We start from the raw sequence: 14190 nt of genomic DNA on the forward strand, positions 1-14190 counted from the left end.
AAGATATTTTGAAAATAGGAAGCAAAAATATTAGCCTTTTCTGCATCCGTAAGGACTGCTTGATGATTATGAACAATGGGGTAAGGCGTACGAGAGACTCTACCTGTTAATTGATGAAACTTGCGCCAATATTTTGTAGGATGTGTTTCATTAGTTAGTGTGTTGCAAGTTTGAATCCAGTGGCGTCTCTTGAACGCAACGATATAATTACGAGTGATCCTTAGGTACTGGCGATGAAGCCGAAGCGCTTCAAGGTTACCCGTAGCGAGATATTCACGGAAAGCTCTCCGGGATGCTGAAATAAATGGTAAATATTGCGGAGGTAACTTAGGTTTGTGTAGCTGAACTTCGATTGTTGGAATAGAACGTTGTGCTGCGTCTTGAAGGGCTGTAGTAAGTCCAGTGATTGTTCGATCGAGTTCGTATTGCGTACTAGGCATTGTGAGCGTAGTTACAGCAGTGTCTAAATCGGTGCGATATTGTTCCCAATTTGCCCTTCGGTAGCAGTAGACCTTCTGAGGAGGAGGCTTCGGCTGAGTGTTGGGAGAACAATGAAGTTCGACTTTGATGGGGACATGGTCGCTACCTATGGAGTCAAGTACAGATATGTGAATAGACTGAGATAGTGAAGATGAAGTTATGACTACGTCAGGAGTAGTGCGACTGATAGGGCGTGTAGGTTTCGGTAAAGTATGAAATTCAGCTCGTGTTTCATTCCGAACAAAATCGAGAAAGTTGTCTTTGTCACGTTGGGAACGGCTATGAAAATTGAGGTCGGCCATGATAATGTAATGCCGGAAGTTGGTATCAATATAGCGGAAGAAATCATAGCTGAAAGCTCTGCCTGGACGATAGTAAATAGTAACAAAGGTAATGGTTTTGCCTCTAAAATAAATTGTCGTCATGTTATGTTCAGGAAGGTGAAGAGCAGGTGGAACAGTAACTCCACGATAAGGAAGATTTTGCCGAATACCAATAGCTGTGCCTCCGTAGAGACGTGGTCCAGTTGGTGCGTCATGTCGAAGTAAGTGATACTTCGGTATATAGCATGTTAAATATGGTGCAAGGTAAGTTTCATTAAGAGCAAATGCGGCAATTGTTCTTCCTGTAGGAGCTGTGTAAAGAGCAGTTGGTGCGTCAACAGTGATCGTATGTTAAGGAATAGTAAATTGTAACTCATAATGAAAGTGAATATTAGTCCGTAGGTAGAGTTGTCCATATCAAACATAAACTTCAAGTGGTTGGATTTGAAAATGCACTGTTGGTCCGGAATACGTTGCATGTAGTTCTAGATTAAATAACAGTTTGGCTGCGTGCATGATTTGAGTTAGAATATGGTTGCGAAGAAATGGGTGGATGTTCTGTAGTGAAATAGTGAGAAAACGAAGTAGATCTTCGACAGTAACTGGATGGCGCAATGAATTTGCTGGTGGAGTTGGTGCATCGACTGAACGTATGGGGACAACGAGTTCAGGCTTAGCTGGATCAGGCTGAGGCTTAGCTTTACATTTATAGCTTTACTTTGGGTGATGTTCAGAGCAGCGATCACAACGTGGTGGTTCTTCAAGGTTTGGACAGTTTTTTGTAGGATGTTCGCGGGAACAATAGCCACATTTGGTGTTGTTTGTGCATTCAGCTGTTGGGTGTGAATTATACTGTTGACATTTCTTGCAGCGAACAGGCAGAGGTGCTGGCGTGCGAGAGGGCTCAACCTTATATTTGCGTCTATAGATATATGTTCACTTGGATAGAAGTTGATCAATCAGCTGTTGTTGATCAGTTAGCACTCGTACGAGATAAGTTGGTCCCTGATTATTCTTGATCCTGATACAACGCTTTATAGGTAGCCCTTCCTGATGGAGTTCAGCAAGAATTTCGTCATCAGTAAGATCGGGTTCTACACCACGAATAACTACAGACAGCATAGGAGGCCGCCGTGGTGGAGGAGGAGTTTTGCGTGTACTCGGTTGTAAAGTAGAAATCTTTGCTTTCGTCCCAAAAATTTCATAAGTTGCCTTGTTGCGAACATGCGTGGCGAAATTTGGGTTAGTGGATTTCAAAATGATGCCACGGCGTGTCTTAACAATTTCACGGATTTCAGGCCGAGGGACGTACTTGACTAATTGCTGGAAGACAGCACGAACAGTGTCATATTTCTGATCATAGTCGGTTAGCAAGTTGTACACGGGATCTGGCTGGTATTGCTGATAATGATTATCGGCAGAAGCGGATGCCCAATCCATACAATGGCTGTCAGTTGTAATCTGATTAACACTGGGAGTAATTCGTTGCTTCTTTGAATCTAGCGCTTGTTCGCCATCAGAGAAAGATCGAGAACGAATTCTATGTCCTTTGGTGATGCAGTCAGCATAGGAAGGAATAGAGTTACGGTCTGAACGAGGTGTTCCCGTAACAATCCTTGGCTACGTCTTTTGGCGACCGTTAGGCCCGATGTTAAGCGGTGGAGGTTGTAATCCTACATCTTGACCGAGATTCGTAGATCCGTTAAATTTGCCAGTGTCCGTCGTCGTGATAGAGGAGCCGAGGGCCAAAGCCCAGATGAAGATGAAAAATGAAAAATATGTTAGATGAGGTTCAAAAAACAAGAAACCCTCCGAAAGTGAGAACTTTCGTCAGACCCCTAAGTGCTGTAATTGTGCTATGCTCGCAAGTACGTATACTATACTTGGTCCTCGCTGGCACAGTAACTGACACAAGAGAGGCTAGGTTGCTTGGTAAGGTATGATGTACAAAAGCTTAGCTTAGCTTAGCTTAGCTTGAAAGTGTGGTTTTGTGTCGAGTATCGGACAAAAGTCCCTGACTCGATGACAGCTATAGAAAAGAAAATGAATAGACCTGTGGGGGTGAGTTAGAATATGAGATACGACGACGTCATGTGACCTTCAGCTGCAACTGTCGCAGTGAGGGGGAGAGTGTGGGTAAATAGTTATGCTACAATCGTGGCGTCCTGTAAGTTCGTCGGTGTGTATGCGCTGTGCCAATGGCTGCTATAGCGGGTTGACGTGGCGGGGAGGTTGGCCCAAAAACGAGTATGGTGTTGATGTAACACGTCCCGGATAGGATATATGTTTAAGTCCTCTAAAAGTTGACGATTACGCGTATATCGGTCATGGCCTGTTATGATACGAGCTGCCCTGGTTTGCACACTCTCGATCGTGCGCAGGTGACAGAGTGCCGCATGTTGCCATGCTGGACATGCGTAGGTGATTGTGGACAAAATTACCATTTTAAAGACGTGGAGTCTTGTTTCATGATTTAAGGCACTGCAACGCAGAATAGAATAGAGGGCAGACAATTTTCGAAGGGCTCGGTGTTTAATGTCCCTGATATGAAGACCAAAAGTAAGGCCTCGATCTAATATAACTCCCAAGTTTTTAGCATGCAGACGGTGCGGAACTTCAATGTTGTCATAGTATAAACGATAGATGGCTCTGCTGCGTCTTTTGCTATAGCAGACTGCAACGCTCTTATCCGCATTGATTTTTAGGCGCCAGATGGTAGCCCAACGTTGAAAGACATTGAGTTGGCGCTGCATGTAGTGGTAGCAAAGACGAAGATTGCTGCTGTTCGTAAAGAAAGCAGTGTCATCGGCGTATGTTGCAGGAAAACTGTGGCACAATGGGTAAGTCTGCGGTGTATAAGGTGTAAAGCAGAGGCGAAAGAACCGCGCCTTGAGGCACACCAGCTTGAATTGGTTTGGGAGCAGACTTGGTCTGTCCCACAGAGACATGGAAGAGGTATGAAGTGAGGAGTTTGAGATAAGGTAAAGAGAAACCTTGTAAGTGAAGTTTATAAATGAGGCCTGGTAACCACACTTTATCAAACGCCTTCGAGATATCAAGGTATACACCTACAACATATTGTCGTTGATTAAAAGAGGTAGTCAGATGGTCGACTACCCTCACTAATTGGCTTGTTGTGCTGTGGTTAGCACGAAAACCAAATTGATGGTGGGGGAGTATATCTAGAGTGGTGACGTGCTCGTGAAGTCGGGCGAGAAGCACACGTTCGAAGAGTTTGCTCACATGAGATAATAGGCTAATTGGTCTATAGTTTTCTGGGAGAGTCGGATTTTTACCTGGTTTAGGGAGAAGAATGACTTTCGCTTCTTTCCAAGCACGGGGAAAGTAGCAAACCTGAAGGATGCCTGTAAATAAAGCAGCAAGACAGAGGAGTAGCTTTCGTGTCCCATGTTTCAGTAGTTCTGGGCGGATCTGATCAACTCCAGGCGCTTTTTGTTGGGCAAGTGACAAATTTGACGCTCAACTTCCCTTGGTGTTACGACCTCAGGCAGGGGAAGTATTGGTTGAAAATGGAGCATGCGCATAGTGGCCTGAACGTCCTGCCGAATGTGAGAAACGACAGGAGTTGCATTAGGTGTAAACTGGCGCTCTAGAGATGCAGCAAATAGGTCTGCTTGCCCTTGGTCGTCATGTATGACCCCATGCGGACCTTGCAGTATTTGAGTTTAACGAGAAGTCTCTCGGCGCTGGAAAAGGCGGGAATACTGTCAGATTTTAGTGTCATTAAGTGTGACCCCACGAAAAAGTGTCTCCCAGTACTGCTCGGTTTGTCTTCTAGTGATTGTCTTGATTTTGCGGCTTAAGGTGTTCCATAGTGTTTTGTAGAGTGGATGTCTAGTGCGCTGCCAAGTACTTCGAGCCCAGCGTTTGAGATGGATATAAAGACGAAGTAATGGAGAGTCACAGTGTGGATCGGACTGCGAGTCAGGAATTATTGATGTGCTGAGAGAGTCAGCCGTACGTAGAGCAAGTGTGAGATGAGCGACCGCCTGATCAATTTCCGCAGGAGAATTTGGACGAGCGGCTATGTCGAGCAAAGAGTTTAATTCCTGCTTATAGACATCCCAGTTCGTAGTTCGGGAGATATGAGCGTGTGCAGGACGGGATATATGACGATGCGAAATTTTGAAAAGGACCGGATCATGATCTGAGTCCAGTGCTGAGATCACGTAAGGACGTGTAGCTAAGATGGTATCTTTGCTTAGAACTATGTCCAACACATCCGGTTCTCCGCCGGCTTTAGGAGTTGGATCAGGTGGCCCATAGGCAATGAATGGAGATGTGTGCAGATACCGATGTAATATTCGTCCGTTTTCGTTGGAACGTCTGGAGTGCCATTCCCCATGTTTTGCATTGAAGTCCCCTGCCAAGATGATCTTGGGGCCCAAGGTCGAGATGGCGTCGAAATCATTGGGATCTAAGTCATGTGCTGGAGAACGGTAGCCCGTGACCAATATGAGAGGAATCCCGGGGAGGAAGACTTCTATAGCAAGAGCTTTTAGTGTGTGTAACGGGGGTAAAAGGAGTTGTCTAGCCTTGAAACTTCGTTTCAGGGCAATCAGTAATCCTCCTTTCCGTCCTTGAACTCGATCGAGGCGAAATAATTGGTAGTTGGGCAGTCTCCAGTGTGTAACCTGGGCAGTGAAGTGAGTTTCCTGTATAAGTATGATATCGACCTGATGTTCCGCTAGAAAACGAATTAGGAGACGCTTCTGGTCGGTAAGACCATCTGCATTCCAGGTTACAACAGTTATAGTGTGATGAATGAGTGGTTGGTTAGAAGCAGTCATCAGCAATCATGTCAGCAAATGTCTCTATGACGACAGCAGCCTTGGACGCAAGAACCGTGGCTTCCCGAAGTCTAGTAAATCCTTTCTTGATATGAGAGATAATGCGGCCAAAGTTGAAGGTTTTGATGTATGTGAGAAGTGAATGGAGATTAAAGTCATTAACGGATGGTGTAGATGCACTATCTGGTGTGCTGGACGTAGAGGGAGCATCCTGATTTGGTGGTGGAGGTCGGTCGATGCGAGGTGCCTTATTGTCCAGTGAAGTTGATACAGTAGGACCGGAGCTGCGGCCAGAAGGAATTGATTTCTTGAGAGCATCTGAGTATGAACGAAAGACGGGACAACCGAGATAATTGGCTGGATGGTCCCCTCCGCATTTTGCACAGGTTGCTGGCGTAGATGCATCTGGTTTGGCACAGGCTTTCGTAAAATGACTTTGCCCACACTTGACACACTTAGGTTGAGCTTTGCAAGTGTCTTGTGAATGACCAAGACGTTGGCAGCGGTAACACTGCAGAACACTCGGCGGCCGATAAGGCTCAAATGAAACTTTATAATGAAGCAATCCTGATATGTTGTAGATCTCCTGTATATTTGGAGTTTTCTCGAGGGAGATGACAAAAAGTGGCATGAGGACTCTATCTCCACCAGTGGGGCCCCGACGAGACATTTGATGAATCGTGAGCGGCTTAAACCCTAAAGTGAATAGTGCAGACTGAAGATCAGCGACGTCGGTATCGATGGGTAATTTGCGAACGACAACCTTTACGGGTCGGTCACTTTTGGCGATGCCAGTAGCGTATTCAGTTTTTGTCTGTTCGCAGTAGTTTTTTATAGTTGTGAAATCGTCCCTAGAAGATACCTGAATCACAATACGTTCTTTGTTATGCCTAACCTGAGGTGATTCTCTAAGGGTCTTGCAAAGGCTTTTGGTAAAGTTGTAAGTATTTTGGATGCCGTAAATGTAAATAGGTGGTGGTTTAACCTCTTTCGTGGGCTTGGGTCTTGGCTCGATCACAGGAGACCCGTCAGCTGTGACAGTAGAGAGAGGCTCAAATCTGTTGCTCATTGGTAAAGGAGGGAAGTCTGATGATTGTCGTTGGCTCAGTGTGGACTCCAAGGACGAGCGACGTCGCTTGGGTGTAGTAACCAGGGTAAAATCCATAGCATTGTCGTCCTGCGGTGGAGCAACGGATGGAACGTCAGGCGCTGACAGGTTAGTTGAAGATGGTCGTCGCTCGGTAGTAGCGCCGGAGGTGGTGGGCCGCCCCAGTGGGACAAGAAAGTCCTCAGGCCGGTATTGGGATCTGCTGACTTTCTTCGTGGGTATCTTAGTCTTCTTTTTCGAGATGACTGGGTTGGACTACAAAAGCGCTTTTTTTTTAAGGGTACGGGAATAGGGTTAACTTTATAAATCTTTATTCATCATTTTATTTTATTTTATAGGAGCAAAAGAGTCCTCTACTCCCAGCCATTAGAGGGTTACGCCCTCTCTTTGGCAAGGATTTTTAAAGAATTGCTATTGATGATAAGATAATTTGAAGATGGGCTAAGTGTAGAAAATATGAACATAAGGATTAGTAATCACGTAATAAGTCACATTTTTTGAAGTAATAATTTAAAGTTGAGTGCAGATATGAGATTCAGGTGCTAAGGTACTAATAGGAATTAGAATACATGATAATAAATATGATAAAGAATAATGATGATTATGATGAATGAGGTGAAGTGCTAACACGCCACAAACATAGTTTGATTAGTGAGACGGATGCAGAGTTAGATCTTCTGTCCCGGGGCGACTCGGGACTAATGAACACATGGGGAAGCCCTTGTTAATGGTGAGGATCTAGTGCTGAGATGGAAAAAGATGCGGTATATGATGATCAATGATGTATATATCATATATTTCCCTTTCAGCCGCAGGAAGGTGCTCGTGTTTCACATATAGAGATACGAAAATATTTAAAGGTGAATGTTTGTATCGATAGGCTGCGTCGGTAAGAGCGTCTGTGTGAAGTATGTCCAAGAAAAGTGGATGGCCTGTTTGGATGCGATAGCTGATGTATCTCAGGCGAAGTTGTGCGAGATGCTCGGTGATCTTTGGAAAGTCTATATATTCATATGTGAGCCACGTTGGGTATGGAAGTTTAATTCGATACGCCAGTCGAATAGCATGCCGTTCCAATATGCTGAGTTTTTCATAGAAAGAAACAGAAGCATTGCACCAAGCGGGATGCCCAAAAGTAAGGATCGGACGGAGGAACGCTTTATATGTATGAAGCAAAACATCGGCTTTTAGTCCCCAAGATGTTCCTGTGAGACGTCGCAGAAGATTTAATCTAAGATTAGCCTTCTCCGTTAGTTTTTTCAAGTGAGCATTCCAGCTAAGCTTCGAATCGAAAACCACGCCTAGATAGGTAGCAGTGGTGGATGGGCGTACATGATACCCATCAACAGTTAGTTGTAAGAGAGTTGGGTTTCTATGGACTTTGGAACGACGCTTAGGCGGTAGAAAAACCAGAGCTTGGGTTTTCTCGGAGTTGATCTTTAACTGCCATTTCTTGCACCACTTGACGAAATTATCGAGAGTTGTTTGTAAAGCAATGTTAAGCTGATGCACCGTTTTGCCGAGAGCTAGAAAAGCTGTGTCGTCAGCATATTGAAAAGTAAAGACATTGCGTGGTACAGAAGGGATGTCGGAAGCATACAGTATATATAGTAAAGGACTGAGAGCTGATCCTTGGGGTACTCCAGTAAGAGGAAAAATCGGCCAGGAAAGTGCCGTACCAACTGTAACATAAGCAATGCGATTTGAAATAAAAGAATATATTAGTCTGAGATAGCATATAGGAAGATTAAACGACTGCAATTTTTTAATGAGACCATAATGCCAAACCTTGTCGAATGCCTTCTCTAAATCCATGAGAATGAGACATGATGGAAATGCTTTGTTATACTGATTAGTAATTATTGAGCTGAGGCGAAGTAGCTGGTCATTTATGGAAAAACCAGGGCGAAACCCCGCTTGATGAACAGGTAGCAGAGAAGTGGTATCAAGGTACTTATGGAGGCGGCACACGAGAATTTTTTCTAGTATCTTACTGAAAACTGAGGTGAGTTGGATGGGTCTGTAAGAAGTTACTGAATGTACAGGTTTATTCGGTTTATGGAACATACAGATTTTGGAGACTTTCCACTCTGAGGGGTAAAACCCGGTTCTGAGGATGAAATTGTATATTGTGACGAGGAGTAGTAAGAGAGATGGCGGGGCTTCTTTGATATGTCGGTAAGATATCGTGTCGATTCCAGGTGCTGTATTCCTTTTCCGTTTTAGTGCAGAGTGTAGTTCATCGACAGTGATGGATGAAGTAAGAGGATGATCTAGGTTAATAATATGCTCCGTGGATGGTTGTAAGGTAGGAATACAAGAGATATCGGTCCGTTCACAACGATTAGAAACAGCTGTAGGCGTAAAAACGGCCTGTAACTGAGCAGCAAATGCATTTGCTTTGTCTGCGTCAGAGAAGAGAGGAGTACCGTCGGCTATTAGAGGATATGTGATTTTAGTGCTTTTGCCAACAAGCTGGTGAAACCTCTTCCAATATCGAGAAGGATGTGCTTCCTCGGATAAGTTGTTACAAGATTTTATCCAGTTGCGACGTTTATATGCAACAAGATAATTACGTACCGCTCTTTGCCATTGGTGATGTAGGCGTAAATATGCATCGTTCCCAGTTCTATAATACTCTCGAAGATGGCGGCGAGCTTGCTGTATGAGTGGAACATACGTCGGCGGTAATTTCGGTTTGTGCGGATGCACTTGTTCGGTTGGAATATGATGCTTAGCACTAGTTTGTATTGCCGTGGTGATAGTTGTAATACAAGAAGCTAGCTCGGTTTCATTAGTTGGAGGCGTTTCACTGTGAAGTCTGCGCTCAAGGTCTTGCCGGAAAAGAGGCCAATTTGCCTTATCATATCGTGGAACATAGCGAGGTGCAATTTCTTGGCGTGGTCGTTGTCCTCGAGTGAGTGTTAGTTTCACTGGATGGTGATCGCTCCCGATTGAGTCCAGAACTTCAAGATGGCAGTCAGTAAGAAGATTTAGCGATGTAATGACAACATCGGGTGTAGTCTGACTTATAGGTCTGGTGTGCGAAGGAAGAACATGGAGATGTAGTTGGAGATTGTCAGTTAAATACTGATGAAACTCTGCTTTCTCACGATCACTTCGACTATGTATATTAATGTCCGCCATGATAATAATATTTCGATAATTATTGGCAATATGTTCGAAATAGTCTAGCGGGATAGGTTGTCGTGGTCGAATATAGATCGTACTAAAATTTATGATTATGGACGGAAAATATATGGAACAAAGAAGGTATTCCGGCAAAGTACTAAAAGCTTGTGGGTTGTACGAGCGAACTGGATACTTTGGAGGAAAGCCTATTGCAACTCCGCCTTGAGCACGAGCTAGGTGATCATGATAATCATGACGTTCTAGTTGATAGCCAGGAATGCGGGCTACCATGCTCGGTTTTAAAGCAGTTTCATTAAGCGCAAAGACATTGATATGTTCCTCCAACAACATTGCTTCTAATAACAGTTTATGCTGCGAAAAGGATCGAATATTGACAAATAAGAAAGTAATCCCCATAATGAAAAATACTATGCAGATTATACTAAACAGCAGTTTCCAGAGAACCAATATGAAAATGGACATAGTTGTTAGAATATGTTGCATGTAGATTGATATGGAAGATGGATTTTGCGGCAGAAATGATGTGATGAAGAATATTGGCTCGCTGAAAGGGAAATATATTTTGAAGCACCAGACTGATGTAGCGGAGAAAATCTTCGATTGTTAGCGGTGGTAAGATAGATTGGTTTGGTTTAGTAGCCGTGTCAGTCGTTTTTAGCGGTACTGTTAGCTCCGGATGCTCGGGAGTTGGCTCTGGTTTAGCTTTACAGCGATAACTGTAGGTTGGATGAAGTCCACTGCCACAGGTGTTACACTTGGGTGGTCCTTTTAAGTTTGGACATGCTTTGGTTTCATGTAGACCCGAGCAGTATCCACACTTAGATGGATTAGAGCAATTTGCTGTAATGTGGTCATTGTACACCTGACATTTTTCGCAGCGTATAGGTAAAGGTCCCTGAGTTTTAGAGGGTTCGACACGATGTATTTTCTTATAAATTGGAGCACCGAATCGTAACAGATAATCGATTGTCTCCTGTTGCTTAGAAAGCACCCGGACCATGTAGGTCGGACCATTATTATTTCGAATACGAATGCATCTGTCTACTGTAATCCCCTCCTGTTTTAGCTCCTCTTGAATTTCAGCATCGGTAAGTTCAGGGGAAACACCCCTGATAACAACCGAGAGATATGGTGGTTTGCGAGGTGGTGGAGGTTGTTTCTGCCGTTTATCTGTTAATTTTGTAAGTTTGGCGCTCTTACCGAAGATTTCATAGGATGCTTTGTTGCGAATGGTAATACCAAAATCTGGATCTTTCGATTTCAGAATATAACCGTTTCTAGTGGGGACGATTTGAACGAGAGTATCCCGTACCCGTGGAACGTATTTCATAATTTGTAGAAAAATCATTTTAGGGTTGGTGAACTTTGTATCGTAGTCTGTAAGAATGAAATGATAAAGAGGGTTGGTATTTGACTGTGCAGCAGTAGTAGTTTGAAGCTCTGGAACAGTATTATTACGCTGAGGATTGACTTGAATGTCCATAGATTCTATTGGAGACCGTGACCGTATCCGTTTTGCTGACTGTATTGAATCATTTGATGGATGTCTCTCTCTAGATGTAGACGGGATTGGTTGACTTCCCCAAGAAAAGTGCCGAGTGCGACGAGAAGGTACAATGGGTGCCGGTTGTGCAAGTGCAGAGCTTGAGTTTGCAAGAAGAGTAGCAGGTAATCCGGAATGTCGTCCTAGAATCGATTGTCCGTTAGTGTTGCCAGAGTCCGCCATCGTAATAAGGTAGCCAAGGGCCGAAGCCCAAATGAAAATGAAAGTGAAGTAAAAGATGATGAGATGAGATGAAGTTCAAAAAGCAAGTCGCCCTTCGAAAGTGAAAACTTCCGTCAATCCTCTAAGTGTTGTATGTGTGCTTTGCTCCCAAATGCGTATTGCAACACTTGTTCCTCACTGGCACACTAACTAGCACAAGAGAGGTTAGGCTACTTGATTCAGTATGTACAAAAGCTTTTTTTTTTTTAATTGCTAGCCGAAGGCTAGCTCCCTTGCGAGGGTTACGCCCTCTATCCGGGGTGAGTGCTGAAAGTATTGGGGTAGTAAGGAGATTGGAGCTGGTCTATGGGATGTAGGAGAACTGGAACATCATGTATTTAAGTAACACTTTATTATATTTCAACTTTATTTCATTTTATTATAGTATGCATCAGACATTATGATCTTGTGATCATAATCATAAGGGCAGGAAAAGATGATGGTGAGGTGCACTTCACAGGACAAACACAAACAGGTTGTTAAAAAGACGAATGCTGGTTATCTTCTTGTCCAGGGGCTACTCTGGACAGTGATGAAGACATGTGAAGCCCTGTTAGTATAATGGATTTACAGTGCAGTAAATGTGGGTGAAACATGATGGGGAAGATGATCGGAAGAATAGGCAGATGCGACAAAATGGTCGGGGTGATCAGGTGGAAGAGTTTTGAGATAAAGGGAGAAGAGCAGAGATAAAGGACAGGTGATGAAATTATAACCCAGATCGTAGTTGCGATCGATATCCATCGTGTCCACAAGTAGAGGGTGCCGTTGCTGAAAGCGGGTAGTTATGAACTTGAGCCTTAATTTTTCGATGTGATGAAGTAGGGTAGGAAACGTTATGCGGTCATACAACTCCTGCGTTGGACTCGGAAACTTGATTCGGTATGCTAGACGAAAAGCATGTCGTTCGAGCACTTTTAATTTGTTGTAGAAGTAAGGTAATGCACTAACCCAGGCGGGATGTCCATATGTTAAGACGGGGCGCAAAAATACCTTGTAGGTATTGAGTACTGTAGAAGGCTGTAATCCCCATGTGGTACCTATAAGACGTTTAAGAAGGTTTAAACGATTATAGGCCTTGCGAGTGATTTCTTTAAGATGTGGGCGCCAAGTTAGATGATGGTCTATAGTGAGACCGAGGTAAGTGACCTGTTTAGTGGGTTGAATTCGTGTACCGTCGACACTGATGTTAAGGAGATTCGGATTTTTCTGTACTCGAGAGCGCTTACGAGGTGGAATAAAGACAATTGCCTGCGTCTTAGTGGAGTTTATGTGAAGTCGCCACTTATTGCACCATCGAAAGAAGGAGTCAATTGCTATGCTGAGAGAGGAGTTAATCTGTTGAATGGTTCGGGCTGTACAGAGAAAAGCAGTGTCATCAGCATATTGGAAAGTGTGCACATTGAGAGGAAGTGCCGGCATGTCAGCTACAAACAGAAGATATAGTAGGGGTGAGAGAGCAGAGCCTTGGGGTACACCAGAGTGAATAAAAATCGGATGAGAGAAGGAGCTATTGATGGTTACATAAGAGAGGCGGTTAGAAAGAAAGTGAAATATGAATCGGAGATAAGAAAGCGGAAGTCGGAAGCGGTGTAGTTTGAACAGAAGAGCTAAATGCCAAACTTTATCAAAAGCTTTTTCGAGATCGAAAAGGATGAGACAAGACGGTCGAGCAGTATTATAATGATTGGTAATGAGATTTAAGAGTCTGAGCAGTTGATCGTTGATGCTAAAATTAGGTCTAAATCCAGCCTGATGCACAGGAAGCAAATTATGGGTAGAGAGATGGAGATGAAGTCTGGCGACGATGATGCGCTCGAGAATCTTGCTAAATACGGAGGTTAGCTGTATTGGACGGTAAGATGCAACAGAATCTGGAGGTTTGTTAGGTTTCAGAAACATTAAAGTAGAGGATGTTTTCCAGTCTGAGGGGAAGTAGCCGGTACGAAGTATAAATGTATAGACATAAGAAAGAAGAAGAAGAAGACAGTATGGTGCTTCTTTGATGTGGCGATAAGTTATCCGATCCAAACCAGGAGCTGTATTACGCTTGCGATTCACGACAGACGAAATATCGTCAGTAGAGATACTAGCGGTGAGAGGATTATTGTCGGGAAGACGATGAGTTTCACTTGGTTGTAAGTAAGGTGCTGATGGGTTCAAGATGTCCGTGGGATGCCTCCGGGGAAAGTCTGGTGAAAAAGGAGTGAATGTAGTTTGCAGGTGGTCGGCAAAAGCGTTGGCTTTATCTTCATCGGTTTGGAGCGGACAGTCATTAATAAGCAATGGATAAGGCGTCCTGGTGAGCTTGCCCGTCAGCAGATTAAAGCGTTTCCAGTACTTAGTTGGGTGCGAAGTTTCTGCCAAGGTGTTGCAAGTCTTGACCCAGGTCCGGAGTTTATATGCCTTAACATAGTTTCGGACTGTGCGCTGGAGTTTGCGATGATGCTGCAGTGCTTCCAAGTTCCCAGTGCGCTGAAACTCTCGGAAAAATGCGCGGGAGCGGTGTATAAGAGGTAGATAACTTGGTGGTAGGCGTGGTTGGAACCG

This window comes from Thermobia domestica, chromosome 3 (assembly GCF_964235325.1).
Source record: "Thermobia domestica chromosome 3, izTheDome1.hap1.1, whole genome shotgun sequence".
Classification (NCBI taxonomy): Eukaryota; Metazoa; Arthropoda; class Insecta; order Zygentoma; family Lepismatidae; genus Thermobia; species Thermobia domestica.